Source organism: Lycium barbarum, chromosome 4 (assembly GCF_019175385.1).
Source record: "Lycium barbarum isolate Lr01 chromosome 4, ASM1917538v2, whole genome shotgun sequence".
Classification (NCBI taxonomy): Eukaryota; Viridiplantae; Streptophyta; class Magnoliopsida; order Solanales; family Solanaceae; genus Lycium; species Lycium barbarum.
In genome coordinates this window covers 63,126,388-63,150,821 of record NC_083340.1, presented here as the reverse complement: position 1 = coordinate 63,150,821, position 24,434 = coordinate 63,126,388, and positions in this window count along the sequence as shown.

The following is a 24,434-nucleotide window of genomic DNA, read 5'->3' as shown; positions in this document are numbered from 1 at the left end:
AGAACGCGCTACTAATTCTAGGGAAAAATGGACAGCACTTCCTTCGTTTATACTACTTTCCCATAATCTATATCAACTCCCACACGCTCACAACAACATTCACAATATTGAAATCAACAATCGTCATTTGTACACATTGACCACAATCCACCATTTCTCTTCTATTTCTCCACCTTTATTGTTACACCTCGGAAAATCTTCCGTGAATGCATAAGTGAATGGAATAGTGATGAGTACGAGTATAAGATATGTTCATGAGTAAGCGATGACGCTCGACGAACTCTAGATAAGATTTCAAAGATGTTAGAGATGGGGGAAGAGGATTGCCAAGAGAAGGCAAAGTAGTTGATAAGTATCGGAAAGGAATTACGAGTGACGAGTTAGTAAGGACTTAATGATGTCTTGGAGATGAGTGATAACGTCCCTTGGATTAATATTGAAGTGTTGAACAAGTATTAAGGAGGTTCCATAAGGATTGGAGATCAAACGAGACGACGAAACGAACTTCGGGATCACTGGGGATTATACGGCCAAACATACTGGCCTTATAATTTATACGGTCCGTATGTTTGGGACCGTATAATCAACCTAAATTGGACAAACTTCTGGACCAATTGTAGGACCAAACATACGCCCGTACAATTTATACGGACCGTATGTTAGTCCGTATAATTGGTCGGGACAGATTTTGTTCAATAAATGTAAAGGACCAAGGTTATTTCATTTCATTTCTACTTCACACCCCTTCTCTCCAAAACATCTCTCTACATATATTCCATAAGTTTTCAAGGGTTTTTAGTGATCAACAACATTAAATTAAGTGAATCAAGTGTAAGCAAACCCATTAAAGATCATTCAAGTCAAGAAATCCAAATGGAGATAAACTAGGGTTTGCTCAAGTGGAGTATTATCAACTAAGGCTTGTTCCTACAACATCTAAGGTAAGATTTATGGTATTTATATGTTGTTTAATGTATTTGGAAGTTGAAATTCTTGGATTTTAGAAGAGTATAGCAAAATGGGTCATGAATGATGAATAGTGACGTTTTGAGAAATAGTATGAATTGAATCATGATTGTTGTTGTGTTGTGACATGAATGGGTTATAAATGACGTTAAGATCATGAAATGGACATTGTATGTGAATGGACGAAATCGTGTGTTATGATCTTGAATATGGATAATTGGAAGTGAATTGAGAATGTGGTTAGTGTAAAGGATAAAAGGCTATTGATATGATATTGTAAATGTATTGTTGACGTTTGGGAGTTGAATTACGATATGGAGGAATGTTGTATAAATAAAGGAGATGCTGTCCTATTTTCTCTAGCTTTTGGCCATTTATGCTAGTTGTCGATTCTAACGATAGTATGACCTTAATGAAGGTATTAACGCAAGCGTTGAAAGAGAACGTGCAAGTGCTATATAGTCGAACGAAATGTAAGGCTAACCCTTCTTTCATAAGGAATGGTTTTTTGGACTAATGTCTAAATCTTCTATAAGTCTATGATTTCTTCAAATGATTGGCCTTCCGAGCTAATAATCTCACGATGCTTGATGTGCTACGAGTAGGCCTATAAGATAGATGTAATGATAACAACGAAGATAGTGATAATGATAGTAATAATGATGAGAATAATGTGATGATTAAGATACCTATGGGCTATTGTATGTATGTGTGCCTATGAAGGGCTATGATAAGACCCCGAGCTTATGATGCCGGGTAGAATATATGTATATGAATATGTATAGAGTATGTATATGACTACGTAACGCGCGGGCACTTCTGCAAAAGGTACGGATAACCCTGAAGCCTTGGTAGGGCCAGGTATGTATGACCTTGAGCCTTGGTTGGCCAAGTATGTATGAAACACCGATTCTTTATGGTCGGGTACGCTATACAAAAGCTATATAAAGGCTATAAGTATGTATATATACATACATATATATATGACATCAATATGAGTACGAGTATGCTAAGGATATGTAAATGTTGTGCAAAGGCTATGTATAAGCAATGTATATGAAATGTAGATGATATGAATAGGAGTGTGAATACGAATGAACAAGATTTTGTATACGGATACATGATGGAAATTGAATGTCCCTATGGAAAGCAAGTAAGTGCTATGACAATGATATTATTATCTCCCATCTTATGTTATCGTTTATGCTGTCTATTACGCTTTCTTATTGATGTTAATCATGCTTTACATACTCAGTACATTCTTCGTAGTGACGTCCTTTTGTTTGTGGACGTTGTGTCATGCCCGCAGGTGGCCAGGGAGATAGACTCGATCCATAGCTTCATTATTCAGGGACTACATTGCGGAGCTCCATCTCATCCGGAGCCGCATAGTATAAATTCTTTTGTGTACATATTTATGGGCATAGCGGGGTCCTGTCCCTCTCATGTGATATGTTATACCCTTCTTAGAGGCTCGTAGACATGTGTATGTGGTTAGATGTGTGTGGCCTTGTCGGCCTATATTTTGTATATCATTTTGTCGGCCTCGTCGGCCCATGTACATTGATGCGGCATAGATGCCTATGATGATATAAGAAATGTTGCCCTCCAAAGGGACTAATATGATTAATTATTAGAATGCATGATTTGATTTAAGGCTCACCTAGATGTCATGTGAAAGTATGTCAAAGGGGTGCCCGGGTGGGATAGCACCGGGTGCTCGTCGCGGCCCCCCTAGTCGGGTCGTGACATTTATGGTTATAGCTTACTATCACGTTTCCTCGTATATAATACTTATTTCATGGTCTAAATGTCATTTATAACGCATTCATAATCACAACACAACAACATTCATGATTCAACCCAACTACCATCCAACCATGACACTATTCACTCATTAATGACCCATTTCCTATGTCTTTCTACAATTCAAGTATCTTAACCTTCTAATACCTTAAACAACATGTTTTAGTCATGAAACTTACCTTAGATGATGGTTGAACAAGCCTTGAATGGAATCACTCTTCTAGCATCAAAACCCTACTTCACTTCCTTTGGGTTTTCTTGAGAGAGATGAACTTTAGCTAGGTTTCATACACTTTATTTCATGGATTTGGTGTTATTGATCATGGATTTCCTTTGGTTTTTTTGTAATGAAGAGTAGAGAGTATTCTAGAGGCTTCTAGAGAGAAATATCGTGGAGTTGAAATGAATTGAATGAGGTTAGGTCTCCTTTTAATGACTCAAAAACTAATCCGAGATGAACAGTGACTGAAGTGTACAGTGGTCGTAAACCCAGTTTACAGTCCGTATTCCAGTTTACGGGCCGTATATTGTGGTCGTATTTAAGCATATCAAAACCAGAAAGATATACTGGGAATCATGGTGATTTATGATCACGGTTTACGGGCCGTATTTTAATTTACGGTCCATATTTCAAGTCGTATTTAACCATTTGACAGAAATTTGAAGTTTTGTGAGTTGAAATACGACATGGTGGTCTACGGGCCGTATACCACTTTACGGTCCGTATTTCACTTTACGGTCGGCTGGGCCAAAGTGCAAATCTGCGACTTTCAAGTCTTCAAAACCTATAATTTAGTCATTGTGGAGCATAACCTACTTCTTGTTCCCATTGCCTTTGAAATCTTACTTAAGGTCGTCAAACGTCGTTCCCTTCTCCTTAAAACATCATAATACCCATGTTCTTCGTTAGTCTATTCGTGGTACGTTCACGGGGAAATTTTCGAGGTGTAACAATACTGGTCGTATTTTAGGTCGTATATTTATCCAAGAGGAACACCACCTATTGGACAAAACATACGGCCACACATACGGCCTGTATAAAATGTACAGACCGTATGTTGGTCCGTATAACTTGGTCGGGACAGGTTTCAACATTTAAAATAAGGGACCCTTTCTAATTTCATTTACTTTCATCTCACTCCTCCACAAGTCAAGAAACCTCTAGAACCTTCTCCATCATTCATCCACAAGAATTAAAGGAAAACCCAAGATCAACTACACCAAATCCATGAAAACAAGTGTGTGAAGCCTAGCAAAAGCTCATCTACACCAAGAAAACTCAAAGGAAGTGAGTTAGGGTTTTGGTGCAAAAAGAGAAGTTCCACTCAAGGGTTGTTCATCCATCATCTAAGGTAAGTTTTATGACCATACCATGTTGTTTGAGGTATTGGAAGGCTAAGACACTTGAATTATAGAAAGATATAGGAGATGGGTCATGAAAGAGTGAATAGTGTCATTGTTGAACAATAGTTTTGATTGAATGACTAGTATTGGTATGTTGTGATTGTAAATATGTTATGAATGATATTGGTGAATTGTGGTAAATGTATATAAATGATGATTGTCGTGTGCGATGTTGTGAATGTTGTTATGAACGTTTGGGAGTTGATATACTATATGAGGAAAGTTGTATAAACAAAGGAGATGCCACCCAAATTTTCCTAGAAATAGTAAGCACGTTTAAGTAATCGATTGACTAACATTCGTACGACTTCTATTGAAGGTAGGAACGTGAATATTGAAGGGGAACAATCAAGCGGTGGAATAGGTACAGGAAAAGGTATGTAAGGCTAGCCCCTTCTTTCTAAGGCACGAATCCTATAGTATGATGTTCCCTCCTTCTTCATGATTTTCCTACGTATCAAAAACTATGAGTCTACGATTATAAAAAGCTTCATACAAGATAAAGAAAAGAGACACGTTATGAGCATGACGATATTAATGATGAACCTAAGTCTAGGAGTCCTAAAGCTCATGAACGACCTTCCTACGAAGATGGAAATCCTTATACGATTTCTATGATATTATTCCCCTACCTCTCCATGCCTTTCTTACATTCCGGGAACTATGAGTCAACATTGATAGAGATCTTCTTATAAGATGAATATGAGGAATATGTTAAGAATGAGATAAAAATGATGATAAGCTGAAGCCTAGAGATTCTAAAGCAAGAAGCGATGTCTATGAAGCTAATGATCCGTACGTAACTTCTAGGATATTATGTTTCCTACATTTCCATGGCATCCTTATATTCCGGAACCAAGAGCCTATGTTCATAAATAGCCATGTGAGATAAGGATAAGATACATGTTATGAGCACGATAATGAAGATGTTAAGCTTAAGTCTAAAGATTCTAGAGTTCATGGTATAATGTTTATACAAAGCTAATGACATTAACTATGATCTATTGGTGATGCTTGGTGTATACACTCACTTTATATACTAATTCCTTCAAGGTGAGGCAGAATTCCTATGAATTCTCCATAATGTAATTGGGGGTTCTCGACCTTATGTCACCCCGACATTGTTATGGATTATCCATAAGCCTTAATGCACGTCTTATGACCAATGTTCCGCAAAGTTGCGAGTCTATGTTCATAGAGGATTCCATATGAAATGAAGGTAAGAGATATGCTATAGAAATGATAATGGTAATGTTGAGCCTGGGCCTAGAGATTATAAAGTCTATCATAGGAAGTTCATGCTACGAATATGAGGAAATTTTCATAGATTGTCTCTAAATTCAAATGTATGTTTTAATGAAAAGTTACGATAATCTTATAAGATGTATTTAATGGTAATGATGATGATGAGATATACCGATCCTTGTTATGATGTATGTGATATGGTCGAGCCACTACGTGGCCGAATACGGATATTGTCCAGCCACTACGTGGCCGAATATGGATAATGTTTTATGTGTATGAGCAGATACGGTACTACGATGATGAATTATATGACATGATGGTGTATACGCTATGATGATTCATGTATGACGATTATGTATAAATGATATATGTATGAAATGTATTCATCCTTAAGGGTCGCGCAGGTTTTGCCTTTACCTTATGACTTATGATTTCTCTTTCATGTTTATTTCATTCATGTATTATATACTCAGTACAATATTCGTACTGACGTCCGTTTTCTTTAGACGCTGTGTTCATGCCCACAGGTAGACAGGGAGACGGCGCAGACCTTTAGGAGCTATCAGCAGATTTGCAGGAGCATTCCATTATTCCGGAGGTGCTAATCGGGTTTATACTTTTGTGTATATATATATGTATATGTATTTTAGGCATGACGGGGTCTTGTCCCGTCCATATGTCTAGAACTCTAGTAGAGGCTCGTAGATACGTATGTGTGGTAAGTATGGTCTCACGATTCTATTATGGTGTATATGTTATTATTTTGATAGCTGAAGGGCGTATGTATATAAAAATCAATTATGTTTTCAAATGAAAAATGATTGTCTTATGATCATGAGTTTATGAACGGTAAGGAAGTGTATGACGACTATGGCGAGTAAGGAACTGAGTGGTGCTCGGTAGTTAACCCCGGGTACCCGTCACGGCCCTTAGTCTGGTCGTCACAATATGTATACGATATGAATATGGATATGAAATGCAAATGAGTACGGATATGAATACGGATATGGGTATGATGTATGTACACAAGCACGCATTAGAAATGGAAGGTCCCTATGAAAAGCAAGTAAGTGTTTATGATGATGGTTGTACTACCTCCCATCTTACGCTATCTCTTATGTGGTCTATTGTTAATGATTTTGATCATGCTTTACATACTCAGTACATTATTCGTACTGACGTCCTTTTGTTTGTGGATGCTGCGTCATGCCCACAGGTGGCCAGGGAGACAGGCTTGATCCATAGCTTTATTACTCAGGGACTACATAGCGGAGCTCCATTTCATTCAGAGCTACAACTTTTGGAATTTATTCTTTTGTGTACATACTTATGGGCATGGCGGGGTCCTGTCCCGCCTATATGATATGACATACTCTCCTTAGAAGCTCGTAGACATGTGTATATGGTTAGATGTATTTGGCCTTGTTGGCCCATATTTTTAGATGTCATTTTGTAGCCTCGTCGGCTTATGTACATTTTCGTGGGAATAAATGTTGATGGTGGTATATAAATGTATTGTTGCCCAATGTAAATAGTATGAATGATGGATAGAAAGCATGACCTAGCTATGTGGCTCACCTAGATGTAAATGTGAATGTACGATAAGAGGTGCCCGGGTGGGCTAGCACCGGGTGCCCGTCGCGGCCCTCCGGTTGGGTCATGACAAAAGTGGTATCAGAGCAGTTCTGTCCTAGGGTGTGTCTACGAGCCGTGTCCAGTAGAGTCTTGGTTATGGGTGTGTTGCGCGCCACACTTATAAACAAGAGGCTGCGGGCATTTTAGGAATGAATGACCTACTTTCTCATAAGATCGTGTGATAGAGCTATGACATAAGAACTTCTTTTTCCTTAACCGTGTGTTATGTATTTCAAAGATGCCTGTAAAGAGAAAGGCTACGGCAGCCTAAAAAGGCAAGACAGTGGCAGAAAAGCGGGCTGAAAGAACACCGCCAACTGTTGTAGAGGAAAGTGAGTCCCAGAATGCGGCTCGGTCTCAGTCCTCCCATTCAGTGCCTATTTTTGAGGAGCGTGAGGGAGCCTCAGCCCCAGCTCCAGCACCTCCGGCTCCTCCACCGGATGCTTCAAGACAAGATGTAAAAGAGACCATTCATTTGCTTACTCAATTCGTTGCTGCCTAGACTCAGCGGCAGGGTACAGGGCAAGATGATAGGGCTGTTAGTGCAAGGGCCCATGATTTTATTAGCTTGAACCCTCCGGAATTCTTTAGATCAAAGCCGGATGAGGACCCTCAGAATTTTATTGATGGAACGTTGAGGAAACTTCGGCTGATACATGCTTCGGACACCGAATCAGTGGAGTTAGCATCCTATAGATTGAGGGATGTTGCAGTATATTGGTACACGGTTTGGATGGCTTCACGGGGAGCCAATGCGCCTCTCCCGGTATGGCAAGAATTTGTAAATGCATTCCTCCGACACTACCTGCCTCCAGAAGTTCAGCGAGCTAGAGCCGATAAGTTTTTGAATTTGAGGCAAGAAAATATAGTGCTCTAGAGTATAGTCTCCGCTTCAATTATTTGGCTAGGTATGCTTCGGCCGTGGTAGCGGATATGGGTGACCGAGTGTACTGATTTGTGAGAGGCCTAGGGCTACATTTGATGGATAGGTGCTTGACTGCGTCCCTTCCGGACAACATGGATATTTCACGCATTCAGGCCCATGCTCAAAATTTAGAAGAAAGCCTACAACAACAAAGAAGTGAGCGTGAACATGATAGAGGGTATAACAAAAAGGCTAGATCTTTGGGTCCGATGAGTGAGTATAGAGGCGGGCATAGACAGTAGTTTTCGAGGCATTCAGGCCATTCTATGACTAGTGCGCCTCCACGGTTTTTAGGCCAGAGATTTGATAGGTCTACTCATTCCGGGCGGGGTCAGATTTTTTCCGATTCTAAGTTTAGGGGTGATTCGGGTCAGGCAAGGCCACCCATGCCACGATGTTCCTAGTGTGGGAAGTTACATTGGGGTCAGTGCCAATTGGGTTCAGAGGTTTGTTATTCATATGGTCGGCAAAGCCATATTATGCGTGATTGCTCTTCAGTTGGTAGTAGATGTAGGACCCAACCTTCTGGGTCTGTAGCCGGATCTTCGTCATCTATACGCCCTATGGGGCCAAGTTCACTTGCGCCAGTCGGCCATGGTAGAGGTAGAGGGAGAGTCCCCAGTTCTAGCGGTCCTCAACACCGTATTTATGCTTTGGCTGGACACCAAGATCTTGAATCTTCTCCTGATGTTGTCACAGGTATATTATCGGTATTTTCTCATGGTGTATATGCTTTGATAGATCCGGGCTCCACATTGTCATATGTTACTCCATATATTGCGGGTCGATTTAGAGTCAAACCGGAGTCGATCAAACCTTTTGAGGTGTCTACACCCGTTGGTGAATCGGTAATAGCTAGCCAGTATATAGAAGTTGTATAGTTGTGATTTGTGACCATCGTACTATGGTTGACTTACATGAGTTAAAAATGGTGGATTTTGATGTTATTATGGGCATGGATTGGTTGGCTTCTTGTTTTGCCAATGTTGATTGTAGAATGAAAAAGTTTGTTTCCAATTTTCGGGAGAACCAGTTTTAGAATGGAAAGGGAATACTGCGTCACCTAAAGGTAGGTTTATTTCCTATCTAAAGGCAAGAAAGGTGATCACAAAAGGTTGCATTTATCATCTAGTTCGGGTTCAAGATGTAGAAGCTGAACCGCCGACTCTTCAGTCGGTTCCCGTAGTGAATGAGTTTCCGGATATATTCCCGGAAGAGCTTCCAGGCCTTCCTCCGGAAAGAGAGATTAATTTTGCTATTGATGTGTTGCCAAACACCAACCCTATATCTATTCCACCTTATAGAATGGCTCCCGCAGAGTTGGAAGTGTTGAAGGAGCAATTGAAAGACTTGCTTGAGAAAGGCTTTATTAGGCCTAGTTCATCCCCGTGGGGAGCACCCGTATTGTTTGTCCGAAAGAAAGATAGCTCCTTGCGAACGTACATTGACTATCGGCAACTAAATAAGGTGACGTTGAAGAATAAATATCCTCTTCCAAGGATTGATGACCTATTTGACCAATTACAAGGCGCCAAATGGTTTTCAAAGATAGATTTGAGATCTGGGTATCATCGAGTGAGAGTTAGAGAGAAAGATATCCCTAAGGCAGCCTTCAGAACAAGATATGGCCATTTTGAGTTCCGGGCGATGTCATTTGGACTAACTAATGCACCGGCAGTGTTTATGGATTTGATGAACGATGTGTTCAGGCCCTTCCTAGATTTATTTGTGATTGTATTCATCGATGATATCTTGGTGTATTCTAGATCCGAGGCAGAGCATGCGGATCATTTGCATACTGTCCTTAGAGTTCTTCAAACTCTAGAGTTGTTTGCAAAATTTTCTAAATGCGAGTTTTGGTTGAACTCAGTGACGTTTTTAGGGCACATTGTTTCAGCCGATAGTGTTCGGGTAGATAGCCAAAAGAATGAGGCTGTGAAGACTTGGCCAATGCCTACAACTCCTACGGAGGTTCATAGCTTTCTGGGCTTAGCAGGTTATTACAGGAGATTTGTTGAAGGTTTTTCTTCTATTTTTGCGCCACTAACAAAGTTGACCCCGAAATCAGCAAAGTTTCAATGGACAAATGCTTGTGAACGTAGTTTCCAAAAGTTAAAGGATAGATTAACTTCTGCCCCAGTCCTGACACTTCCAGATGGATTGGAAGGTTATGTTGTTTATTGCGATGCTTCAGGCATTGGGCTAGGCTGTGTATTGATGCAACATGGTAAGGTGATTGCGTATGCTTCAAGCCAATTACGAAAACATGAGAAAAATTATCAAACCCATGACCTTGAATTAGCTGCAGTGATTCATGCATTAAAAATGTGGAGACATTACTTATATGGTGTCCATGTGGATATTTATACAGATCATAAGAGCCTTCAGTATATCTTCAAGAAAAAAGAGTTGAATTTGCGGCAACGACGATGGTTGGAATTGCTAAAAGATTGTGATGTTGATATCCTATATCACCCTGGAAAGGCAAATGTTGTGGCTGATGCTTTTAGCCGTAGATCTATGGGAAGTTTGTGCAATGTACGACCAGAGAAAAGAGAAATGTGTCACGACCCGTCTAGAGGGCCGCAACGAGCACCCGGTGCTATCCCACCCGGGCACCCTTGGCTTACACATATACTTACATCTAGGTGAGCCATACGATTAAACATACATCTCTTTTTATTAATCACGCTAGTCCCATTAGACGACAACATCTTTAAATCATCATTGACATCTATGCCACATCAAATGTATATAAGCCGACGAGGCTATCAAAAGCTATACAAAATATAGGCCGACAAGGCCAGACACGTCTAATCATACACACGTGACTACGAGCCTCTAAGGAGAGTATAACATATCACATGAGTGGGACAGGACCCCGCTATGCCCACAATTATGTACACAAAAGAATAAGTACCCAAAAGCTATGGCTCCGAATGAAATGGAGCTCTGCTATGAAGTCTCTGAGAAAGAAGCTATGGATCAAGCCTGTCTCCCTGTGCACCTGCGGGCATGACGCAGCGTCCACAAACAAAAGGACGTCAGTACGAAGAATGTACTAAGTATGTAAAGCATGATCAATATCAATATAGAAGCATAAATAGAAACATAAGAAATAGCATAGCATGGGAGATGGCAATATTATCGTCATATGCACTTACTTGCCTTTCATAGGAACTTTCCATTGCTAATACGTATTTGTGTACATACATCATTATCCGTATTCTGTGATAGTACCCGTACCATATTTGTGCTTGTATTCGTATACATGCCCTTATTCACATTCATATACATAGTCATATCATATTCGTACTCATATCATATACATAGCATACCCGACCACGTAGGATCGGTGTTTCATACATACTTGGCCAATCAAGGCTCAAGGTTACTCATACCTGGCCCTATCAAGGTTTCAGGGTTACATCTACCTTGCCCTACCAAGGCGTCAGGGTTATCCTTACCCTCTGTGGAGGTGCACGCGCGTTACGTAATCGTATACATACTTATTTACATATCATACTCGGCCTCATAAGCTCGGGGTTCTATAATAGTAGTACATATACATAATAGCTCATAAACATCTTTACTTTTAATCATCGTTATAATAATCGTCATCGTTATTATCATTATAGTCATCATCAATAGCATTATCACTACTATCGTCATCCACCTCTTCTACCTTAATAGGCCTACTCGTAATACGAGAAACTTAGTACAATCGTAGCGTATCAAGACTCGTGAGCTTACACGCTCGGAAGATCAATTCATTTGGAAGACAACATACTCGTATAGAGGATTTAGATGTTTGGCCAAAGAACCATGCCTTATGAAAGAAGGGTTAGCCTTACCTACCTTTTCGTTTGACTATATAACACTTGCACGTTCCCTTTCGACGCTTGCATTTATACCTTCATCAAGGTCATACTATCGTTAGAATCGACAACTAGCATAAATGGCTAAAGCTAGAGAAAATCGGACAGCATCTCCTTTATTTATACGACATTCCTCCATATCGTAATTCAACTCCCAAACGTCAACAATAAATTCACGATGCCATAACAATAGTGTTATATCCCGTATTTTCGCGTATTCGGGAAAATTCGAAATAATTTTGATTTGTAAGGAATAAGGTCACATGATGATTTGAATTAATATATGTGTGTGTTGTTCATGAAAAATATTAGTGTGGAAACGCGGAGGAAGGCTAAGGGCAAAAATTAGAATTTTGGAAATTAGTTTCGGGAATTGCAAAACGAGAATTAGAAGTCATTGGGCCCAAGAAAAATGAAAATTAAAATTGAGGCCCAAAACCCATGATGGCCGGCCACATATGTGATCCAAGCCCATGGGAATTAATTAAATTCCCATGTGATTATTAGCTTTATATTTAGAAGTTTCAAGAAAGGAAATAAAGAGAAAGAGAGAGCAAAAACAAAAGAAAAAGAAGAAGAGCAAGAGAAGGGGGTTTTGGCCAGCCCCTCCCATTTTACCCCTCTAAAATCTTGCTTCCAAAATTGTTTTCTTGTGGTATTTATACTAATTCAAGGGTCCTCTACAACATGGTGCAATTGTTTGGGAAGAAAGTGTCACGACCCAACCCCGTGGGCCGCGACTGGTATCCTAACTGGATACCCATACGTACCTACTTAAGCGAATTGGCGTACCATACAATTTTTTTTTTTTTTTTTACAAGTGTTTACAGAATCAAGCCAATACATATACGGCGCGCGCGAAAATATATATACATATGGATACTGAAACTTTTTCATATGCCGATGAGGCTAACATAACAGACGGAGTCACAAAATCGTACGCACCTACCTGAACAGATGTAACCCGTAACCCACATACATATCTACAGGCCTCTACAGACATACAGAATCAGATGACGGGACAGGGCCCCGCCGTACCCCAAAATACCATACATACAGAGTCTACAGATGACAGAAGATATATACCAAAAGTATTTGCTCCGGATTAAAGGAGCTCTTCCAATATAGCAGAATCGATGCCCTAAACTGGCGGCGTATCTCCAGGTGCGTCTGTACCTGCGGGCATGTAACGCAGCCCCCGAAGAACTGGGGGTCAGTACGAAAAATGTACCGAGTATGTAAAGCAGAAACATAACAAACATAATCATAGTCTGAACCGGAAGCATATATGTATAGCGGACAGAACCATAAATCAAACGAACGGACGGAATCATAGTCCCGACAGACGGACAGAATCATGGTTCATATAGACAGATAGAAGCGTGAACCATACGGACATACAGAATCAGAATCCATACAGACATACATACAAAATCGTAATCCAGACGGACGGACAGAAGTATGCCGGACAGAATTATGCATGCAGAGTCATACAGAATCATACAGAGACATGTGCTTATATAAATGCTGATGGCACATGCATACATACATTCAGATCCCGGCCCTGTCTGGGGGCGCGGTAACAGAACCCGGCCATCTTAGTACGGGACGCGGTGGACAGACAGAATCAGATCAGATCATATGCCATCCTGGCCGCCATCCCCATACACAGATCATAATATCATACAGATATAAACAGATCCCGGCCCGCACACCGAGGGACGCGGTGAACAATGTAGAGGAATATGCACGATAACAGAACCTGGCCCGGGACGCAGTGAAGGAATGCATTGAGAAAGCCACGAACAGATTAATGAGAAACCACATACATACAAACTCAACATACAGACTCAATCAAACTGAAGGGTGCCAAACGGCGAGTCAAGTCAGAGTATCCGGATAGTATGCATAATACGCGCCTATATCCTACTTGGGAAGGCACGACAGATTATTATCAGAATCAGATTCTCAGATGTCCAGAAATCATTTTGTAGGATTTGAATAAAAATAGTCATTTCATAATCAAAATAATAGTCCAGATGTTTTCTGAGAAAATCGGACAGAACCAAAGTAATTAAGGTTATACAGAAGGCATCGGGCCTTGTGGGCCCGCCTCGGACCAACTCGAGGCGACATATGTAAATTACTGATAATAGACCTTATGAGGTCATCCATAATCATTTGGGAGTGTTCCGACTCCGTTTGGGAAGGTTTCGTGCAAAAGTTCACTTTGAAGGCATTTTATAAGGAAATGGTTTCAATTGTACTGAAGGAATTGGAGCGGATTTCCATCTCGAATTCCGAGGAACGGAGTCGTACTTAAGGCTCGCGGCCGAGCCTATTACGTTCAGAACATGCCTAAGAATGAAGGGATAGGCTTTACATACCTCGATGGCGTCTTACGCTCGCTTGGCTTCGATTCCAATTTCGTCCAAAATCTAGAAATGGTCAAGTTTACCAATTGTTAATTTCAAACTTTAAGACTCCAAACTTAATACATACTTGTCTACCGAAATTTCGGCAGCATTTCCCCTATATATATAACATCCCCGAGACTTAGCTCGGCTTGGTTCATCAACATAGCAACCCAGAAACAACATCAATAACAACAACAAGCATTACAAGACACATAATATGGCATAATTAGCCATCTTTCCGGCATAACATAACATCTTTCATTTCAACCTTACACTTCCAAACCAATCCTACCATTTTCATATTCAACACTTATCAAGATCATTACAACATATTTCAGGGCATATCATACCATTTTCACAAGATATACTCAAGATATACGCAATATACAAGTTTCCTACTAAGGGCAGATTTCGCCCACAACTTCCAATCTTTTAGCATAAACATCCATAACATATTCTTACCTTCCAACTCCATCAATGATAACCATAATTTGCATCTTCCTACTTTCACTTCCGCATTTACATAATTATAATAAACTTGCATGTTTTCCTACAACAACTTAATAATCATTTTTCCATAACAACAAAAACCATTACTCTTTCATTCACTTCACAATTACACATTTAACATACTAATAAAATTTATTCACATTCCATTATCCACATCACACCACACGGCCACAACCTATTTTTTTCCAACTTCCACTAATTCATTCAGCTTTCATTTCTAATACAATTCCCACATTAACCACAATAAGATTCCAACATGAATTCAAGTCATCATAGGCATGCAATATATATATATATATATGCACACGGCCAACATGCAAAACATCCCAACACACAAACTTTTCATGCTTTTCATTCATTTCCACACACTACATCATACATATACCTTCCATAACATAACAAAAGCATAGAATCCTTACCTTTCCTTCAAGTTCTTCACTTGCCACTAGAGTTGTCCTCTTGCCAAAATAATTATACCAAGTTGTAGAGAACCTTGAGCTTGGTAATAATCCCACAAGAAATGAATTTTTTGAACCAAGATTAGGCTCCAAGAAATTTTTTCTTTCTTTTCTTTCTCTTCTCCTCTTGGCCGTGCTCTCTCTCTCTCTTTTTCTCTTGTTTGTTCTTTGTTTTTCTTGAAGCTTCTATAGGATATAGATGAATATATATTACCACATGGAAATTAATTCCATGGGCTTGGGTCAAGGGCATATGGCCGGTTGGGCCTTCCCTTTTTGGGCCTTATTTCTTCTTTTTTTTTTAGCCCAATTGTTGGCTAAATAATTGTAATTCATGGCACAAGTTTCCAAAATTCCAACTTTGCCCTTGGCCTCCTTTCGTAATTTCACACCAATGTATTCATAGCCAACACATTCATACCAAGTAAGGTCCAATTATGGCCTTATTCATTACAAGCCAAGTTATCTCAAATTTTTCGAATATGCAAAAATGTCGGATGTAACAGAAAGAGCCCTTGTTTCTTCAATATGACAACATGTTTGAGTGAAGAAGATTGGAGAAAAAGGTAAGAATTCATTCCATGTTATTATGTTATGAAGGTTTGTTTGTGTTGTAGTGTATGGAAATGATTAAAATTCATGAAAATATGGAAGTTTGCAAAGTGGGTGTGCATATGTATGTGTGGCCGTGTGTGTGTATTAATGTACAAGTGTGATGAGTTGAAATTTATGTTGTATTCTAGTTGTGTGTAGGACGGAATTCTTATTGAGAATGAAAGTGGAATGAATTTGGTTGAAGTTGGAAAAATAGAATGTGGCCGTGTGGTATTTGAAGTTTGGAAGGAAAATGAATTAATTTGGTTTAACATGTTAGTTGTGTTGTTGTGATGCTTGCAAAGTAAATAAAGATAAAATGATGTAAGTTTGCATTGAAATGGAATGTAGAAATTTATGTCGTTTTAGTATGATTTCATGGCATTATGGAAATGAAGTTGTTAAGATGCAAATTGTGATGATTGTTGATGAACTTGAAAGATGGAAACATGTTATGAATATGTATGCCAAAGATTAGAAACTTTGGATGAATTATGGCGTTGGCGGGAAGTTTGCATATTATGTATATCTCATGAATATCTTGTAGAAGTGATATGAAATGCTTCTAAATTGCATTCTAATGAACTTGAATAATGATGAATATGAAAACATTGAGCTTAGTTTGGAAGTGTGAAGTCGGAATGAAAGTTATCGTATTATGTCGGAAAGAAGAATAGTGGTGCCATATTGTGTTTTGTGGTTATTATGGTTGTTCCTAGTATTGCTCTTGGGTTGTTGTTGATTATTTTGGCCGAGTTGAATTCTCGGGGATGCTATATGTACAGGGGAAATGCTGCCCAAATTTCTGTAGAAAAGTGTTGACTTTAGATTTAAGCCTAAAGCCTTATGGTTAACCTTTGGTAAATGTGACCATTTGCAGATTTTGGACGAAACGAGAAGTGAACTTGGAAAGCCGTAAAGTGCGTAAAAGGTATGTAAAGCTATCCCGATTCTTCTTTTGGCATGTCCTAGAAGTACTAGGATCGGATTCACGCCTCGGAGAATATTCTGCTCATCGGAATCCGCGTCTGAAATTGTCACATTTTCGTTCAATAGAATTGAACCCTTTTAGTATGCTTTATTGAAAAATTATGCAAAATTTCTCCAAATCACTTAGGAAGTTATGGAATGCCCTAGGACCTCTGTAGGTGACCCCATAAGCTTAATACACGTAATTTGATCCCGCCGCTTTGGTTGTCCCGAGGTGGGCCCGCTATTCCGATTTTACCCTTATGGTCCTTTGTAACTTGATTTCAAGCAATTTTTAAGGAAACGTCTTATCTACTTTTTCAACTACTAATGATGCTTATTCGGGATACTATATTGAGTCTCTGTAAAGGTACGATATTTTATATTGCATTTAGTTCCACTATTCCCGCTTTGCTCTCTTATTGTACTATTGCCTTATTTTTGAACAATATAAGATGAAACGTTTTAACTATCCTTTTAACTGCTAAGGAAAATTGTTTTAATGATTCCCTCGAGTCTGGTAAACTATTTTGGAATATGAAAATGATCCCAGAAGGATTATTCTTCCATAACTCATTATGACATACGACATACACCTACTATGATTCTGTCCGACTTTATTGATTTGATTTGTCATTCGATATGCCTCATTGAGTCTCTGGAAATCTGTGATATTTTTTGTTGCATTTAGTCTCTCACTACTCCATTCGTGGATGCCCCAATGTTTCCCACACTGAGCTCGGGCCAGGATATGTTGTCAAGCGTATTCCATTGCATTGTTCGCCGTGCCTCGATGTGAGGGGGCAGGTATATATGTACATGGGTTTTGGAGTATGATGTGCCATGTACACACATTCTGATATGATATGATCTGATATGGCCATCTGATATGATATGATATGTTATGTTACGGGGTTATCCCCTACCCTGTCCCTTATGTATGGTGGCACCAGCGTCGGGGGGTGGCCACGTTCTGTTTCGCCGAGCCCTTGGCAGGGGCCGGACATGGTATGGTATATGTTTCTGAGCACACTCCTCATGTTTTGAAAATATGCATTTGATACTTCCGATGTCACACTCACTTCTCTGTAAGTTCTGTTTCGGTTATGATCTTGTTCCGTATTGGGACCAGGTACGACATATGTTTTCAATAAATACTATTTATACTTTATGATCGGCATTTTGCTAATCTGTACATTTTGTCCATTTTCTGTACCTTCTACTTTGATTATGACTTTGTTTACTACGTTCCGTGCTTTACATACTCAGTACATATTTCGTACTGACCCCCTTTCTTCGGGGGCTGCGTTTTCATGCCGCGCAGGTACAGAAGACGGATTTGCTGATCGCCTGCCTAGGACATTTATTCTGCTATATTGGGAGCGCTCTTTTGTTCAGAGCCTGTATATTGGTACAGCCTGCCGCTATATTATATATATGTATGCGATTCAGGGGTATGACCGGGCCCTGTCCCGTCTTATGTTTTGGGTTGTTATGATCTGTGATGACCTTATCGGCTTACACGAGAAAAATCTGTTCATCTGTGATATTTAGTAGCGCCAACTAAATTTCATATTGATATTTTCTGCTAATATGCTAGTTTGGGTTGTTGGGTACGTTTGGGTGTCCAGCACGGACACTAGGCGCGGCCTACGGGGTTGGGTCGTGACAAATAGCCATTACTCATTCACATTATCCATATTTCTAGACTTACATTCAATTCATCCATAACCATGGCCATAACACACACGATGTCCATTTACATACATTGTTCACCTCATGTTCTCAACATCATTTATATCATATTTATATCACAATACATCAAGACCCATAGCTCAATTCATACTATTTCTCGAAATGACACTATTCCATATTCATGACTCATTTTTCTATACTCTTCTACAATCCAAGTATTTCAACTCTTAACTACCTTAAACAACATAGAAATATCATGAATCTTACCTTAAATGTTGTAGGAACAAGCTTTAGTTGATAATACTCCACTTTGAACAAAACCTTAGTTTATCTCCAATGAGATTTCTTGACTTGAATGATCTTTAATGGGTTTGCTTACACTTGATTCACTTGTTTTGTGTTGTTGATCACTAAAAACCCTTGAAAACTTGTGGAATATATGTAGAGAGATGTTTTAGAGAGAAGGGGTGTGATGTAGAAGTGAAATGAAATAAGCCTTGGTCCCCTTATTTAATGACTTGAAAATCTGATTTGAAGTGCACAGTGGTCGTAAACTTGGTTTACGGTCCGTATTCCAGTTTACGGACCGTCCTTCATGGTCGTATTTAATCATAACAGAACCAGAAACTCAGGTTGAAGCATGGTGATTTACGATCACGGTTTACGGGCCGTAAACCACTTTACGGTCCGTATTTTGGGTCGTATTTAACCATTTGATCAATTGGCAGAAAGTTGAAGTTTTTGGAAGCCAAAATACGACATGGCAGTTTACGGACCGTATACCACTTTACGGTCCATATTTCACTTTACGACCAACTGGCCAGAATGCAAGCCTGCAACTTTTCACATTTCCAAAACCTATAATTAGTTATTGTGGAGCATAGCCTATCTCTTACCGCAATTGCCTTTGGAATCTTATTTAGGGTCATCAAATGTCGTTTCTTACTCATGGAAACATCCTACACTCGTGCTCATCGCTAGGTCATTCAGTTGCGTACCAACGGAAGATTTTCCGAGGTGTAACATTCTCCCCCCCTTAAGAACATTCGTCCTCGAATGTTAAAGCCTTCGGGAATTCTATAAATATTTCACCAGAGTTTCCCCTATAATATGGCACTACCATCCTGCAACAACAACCCATAATATCGATGCCTCACAGGGCCACAACACAATAGCATAAAAATTTGGCCATACACGACCCAAAAAGCATAAAAGGAAAACATGCAGAACTTATGATTTCGACGTCTCATCTTGGACTTCTTCCAAGGGCTAAAATAAATGCGGGTATCTGGATCGCATACTCTCTTCTGCTTCCCATGTCATCTCTTCTCGTTTACTGCTTCTCCATAGAACCTTAACCGAGGCCACTTCTTTCTTTCTAAGCCTCCGTACTTGCCTGTCTAGTATGGCAATGGGACGATCATTTACTGGGACGATCCTAGTAGGATCTCCAATACATTTCTGGAGCATCGAGACATGGAAAACTGGATGAACTAACTCCAAATCGGGAGGTAGATCTAACTCATAGGCCACCTTGCCTATCTTGCGCACAATCTCATAAGGCCTACTATACCGGGAACTAAGCTTCCCTTTTTTGCCAAATCTCATAACTCCCTTCATTGGCGACACTTTCAAGAATACCCAATCCTTAATTTGGAACTCTAAGTCTCTTCGACGATTATCTACATAGGACTTCTGACGACTTTGAGCCGCTAACAACCAATCTTGTATGAGCTTGACTTTCTCTATGGCTTACTGGACCAAGTCTGGCCCTATCAACTGAGCCTCTCCTGTTTCAAACCACCCAATTGGGGATCTACATTTTCGCCCATATAAAGCCCTATACGGTGCCATTTGAATGCTAGAATGATAACTGTTATATCCCGTATTTTTGTGCATTCGGATAATTCAAGATAATTGCGGGAAGTTAAGGACAAGGTTATATTTTAATTTTGTTTAGCACACAAGTTGCTTATGAAAATTTTGATGTGGAAATATTAAGAAAGGCTAGGGGAAAAAAGGGAAATTCGCAAGATGGCTCATAGAAAATATGGAGGAAGGCTAAGGGAAAACTTGGAATTTGGAAAATAAATTTTCATGAACTACAAAAAAAAAAGGAAAAAAAAAGTGGCCTTGAAACAAAAGGGCCAAAGTGGTCGTCCAAATGAGTATGGGCCAAGGCCCATATGGAAGATAAATAAATATAACCCAAAAGATGACAAGTTTCCATAACCTTTATCTTCTTTCCTTAGAAAAATCAAGAAACTTGGAGAAGACCCAAGTAGAAGGCCATTCGGCTAAGCTTGGTTGGACAAGAACCTTGGAATAAAAAAATCTCAAAAATTATTTTCTACTAATTGGAAGGTCCCTAGCAAGGTGGAGTGGTCATTGGAGCAAGTAGAACATTTATTCTTGCAAGCTACAAATTCTAGTCAAGTGAGAAGTTAAAGGAAAAAGGTAAGAATTAATCATCTTTTATATGTTATGGATGGTTGTGTATGTTGTAGTATGTAGAAATGGGTGAAATTCATGAAAATATGGATTATGTGTTGTGGCCGTGTGGTTGTGGTATGGTATGGAAAAGAATGAGTCAATTTTTCTTAAGTATTTTGGTTGTTGTTGTAATGGAATCTATGATGGAAATGAAAGTTTAATGATTCTAGTGAAGTTGTAAGTGTTGGAGAGTTTTTTTAGAAGCTAATGTGATTTTAATGTCACTTTTTGTATTTATGGAAGGTAATGTTGTTAATGTGTGAGTTGTTAGTATAATTCATGAATTTGAAAGGAAGAAATGTGTTGTTATTGTTCTTGTTGAATTTGGAAGGTTTCGGATGGAATGGCATATTGGTTGGATTATTGTGAATATTATGCGGATTGTTTGAAGCGTTCTTGAACACTGTTTGAATGGTTTCGAATTAGTACTTGAATGTGTGAGCAAATATGAATTGAATATAAGTGAAACGCCGTTGAAGTTTGTAGAAAGAAGTTGCTAATGCTAGTATGCGTTTTGAATCGATTGTGGATATTGTTAGAATGATTGTTGGTATTGTTGTTGATATTTTGGCCGAGTTAAATTCTCGGATTTGTTGTTGTCTTCTTCGCCGAGTTGAATTCTCGGGGATGGTGTATTTACAGGGGAAATGCTGCCGAAATTTCTGTAAATAAAGTGTTGGTTTAGAATTGGACTCTTAAGTGTTATGGCTAATGTTTGGTATATATGAATATTGTTGTAGATCTTGCGAAGCCAAAGACTTAAGTTCGGATTAGCATAGAAAGCGGGCAAGGTATGTAAGGCTTACCTTTCTTTCTTTTGGCATGATCTCTTTGAAACGAGCAAATGACGTATATGTATGAATTCAAAGAATTTCCTATTCTTAGAGCCACTAGGATGGCTAATATTCTTGACTTCCATAAGCTGTTTCATATGGTTTTGATGCGTATCCATAATGTCCAAAGTTTGTTTGATATGTTTCCGAATGGCATTCGAAAGACAATTGATATGACTAAAGTTTTGATCTTCAAATGCTAGCACGTCTGATTATTCTATTGAGTCTTTGATATGCTTTGATATGTACATATGATTCCAAAAGCTATATTTGATTTGACCCATACGATATCCGAGAGCTACTTGATATGATTATTGCTTCGATTTTCCAAAAATGGCTTCTGAAATGTTCATAGAAGGTTCTGTACTTCAAACGCTCGTAACTTTCTCATACTAAGTCGGATTGACCCGAAACTTGTTTCTGAGCCTTCAGATGTCAGTAAGTGTACGTATCTATCGAGTCTTGATTTGTGTGCATATGGTTTCGCACTACTCTGTTCGTGCAAGCCTCAGTATGTCCTTCACTGAGCCCGGGCCAGGATATGTTATCGTGCGCACTCCTCTGCATTGTTCACCGAGTCCCTCTCACTTGCGGGCCGGGACACGTTATACGTATATGTATATGATGATATGATGATACGGGGATGGCGGCCAGGATGACATATGATGACTTTATTCACCGAGACCCGCAATAGAGGGCCGGGACACGTTATGTATATATGGTATATGATTCTGACATATGGTATATGTATATGTGTATGATTCATGATTTGAAATATTGATTTATTCAAAAAATTAAATTGCACATGACATTTTATTACTGAAAAATTGATTTATTCTTTTAAAAAGAAATCTGAAACCTTGGATTTTTTTTAAATTTGGAAAACTTTTTTTTAACGAGTAAAACCTTGACTAACAGACAACACTATTTTTTTTTTCTTTTCAAAATGTGAAAAATTGGATTTTTATAAAAATCTGAAAAAATTAATTTTTTTATGGAAAAACTGTGTTTAAAAAAAAAAACAGAAAACTATCTTTTTTTAAATCTAGAAGAAAATTATGGAGTATTAGTTTTGCACATTTTACTTAAAAAAACAATCAGTTTTTCAGATTTAAAAATTGAATTTTCTAAAAAAAAAATGGGGTTTCCACCCGTTAAATTTTTTTTTTCCAAACTTAAAAAAATTCCACATGTTTTAATGAAAATCCAATTATGTTTTTTTTATATATATATATATATATAAAAGGCTTACTACATTTGTTTTTTTAAAGAAATGGATGTTGAAAAATTATTTTTCCTTATTCTACAAATAACGATTTTTCAGATTTCTTTTTAAAAGAATAAATCAATTTTTCAGTAATAAAATGTCATGTGCAATTTATTTATTTTAAAAAAAAAAAAAATTAGTGTTGTCCGTTAGTCAAGGGGAATAAATTCTCAAAAAGTTGAATTGAGGGATAGTTTTAGCAAAATAGATGAATAAAGGGTATTTTTATACCTTTTCTAAAAGTTCAGGGGCATTTTTGTTCTTTTCCGTTAAATTTATTTGGGATTGTGACTAAAAGTGCACCACTTATGCAAACATAATGTACTATTAGTGCACCATGTGAAAGAATATGTATGATTTTGATCCAAACCCAAACATTATGGATGATTTTGGTCCTTTTCTCAAAGTTAACATCTCAATCTTTGGGTTATACTTGGCTACCGAAATTTCGGCAGCATTTCCCCTATAAATCTAACACCCCCGAGACTTAGCTCGGCTCACAATAAATCAACAACAACAACCCAAACATCACAAGCAACATAAATCGCAATCAAATCATTCTAACTTCAAAGTTCTACCTTACTACACAAGTTGACAACTTTCATTCAAACTTCACAATTCCAAACTTACGCCCACATTATTGTATTCATTCAGCCATTCAAGATTATTCAAACCCATCCCAATTACACTCCAACAATATACAAAATTTCCCGAAGTTCATTACTTTCCATATTTCATCCAAAACATCAAAAACTTACGGCGAACATTCTAACTCGCATTGTTTCATTCCAAATTCATTAACATCAACCATAGGTCACATTTAACGTCTTTAGCATCATAAATATACAATGATATACACAAATATACCAAAGATATATACTTTCCCATAATGTTCCGAAATCCTTTTCCAACGCCAATTCAATTCATTAAACAATCATTTACGTCATAAATGTCACAACGACGCAACAACCAACTAAACAAGATCAAATTCACATGGCCTTCTATTTCCTATAACCCACGGCCCCAACACTAACCACACACACACATACGGTCCCATATACACATCAAAGTTACGGAATTCTCGTCTATTCTCAATCCTTAACACATTCATATCAATTCTGTAACATTAGAGGGGCAAAATTCTTACCTTTTCTTAAGTTTCCGACTTGTCGCAAACGCATACCTTCTGCCAAACTAATTGTACCCCATCGGAGAGCGTCTTGAGTACTTTAAAATATGTGAAGAACAAGGATTTTTGGATCAAACACAAGGCTTGGGAATTTTTTTTCTTTCTCTCTTTCCGTATTCGGCCGAGAGCCTCTTTGTGGTGTTGCTCACT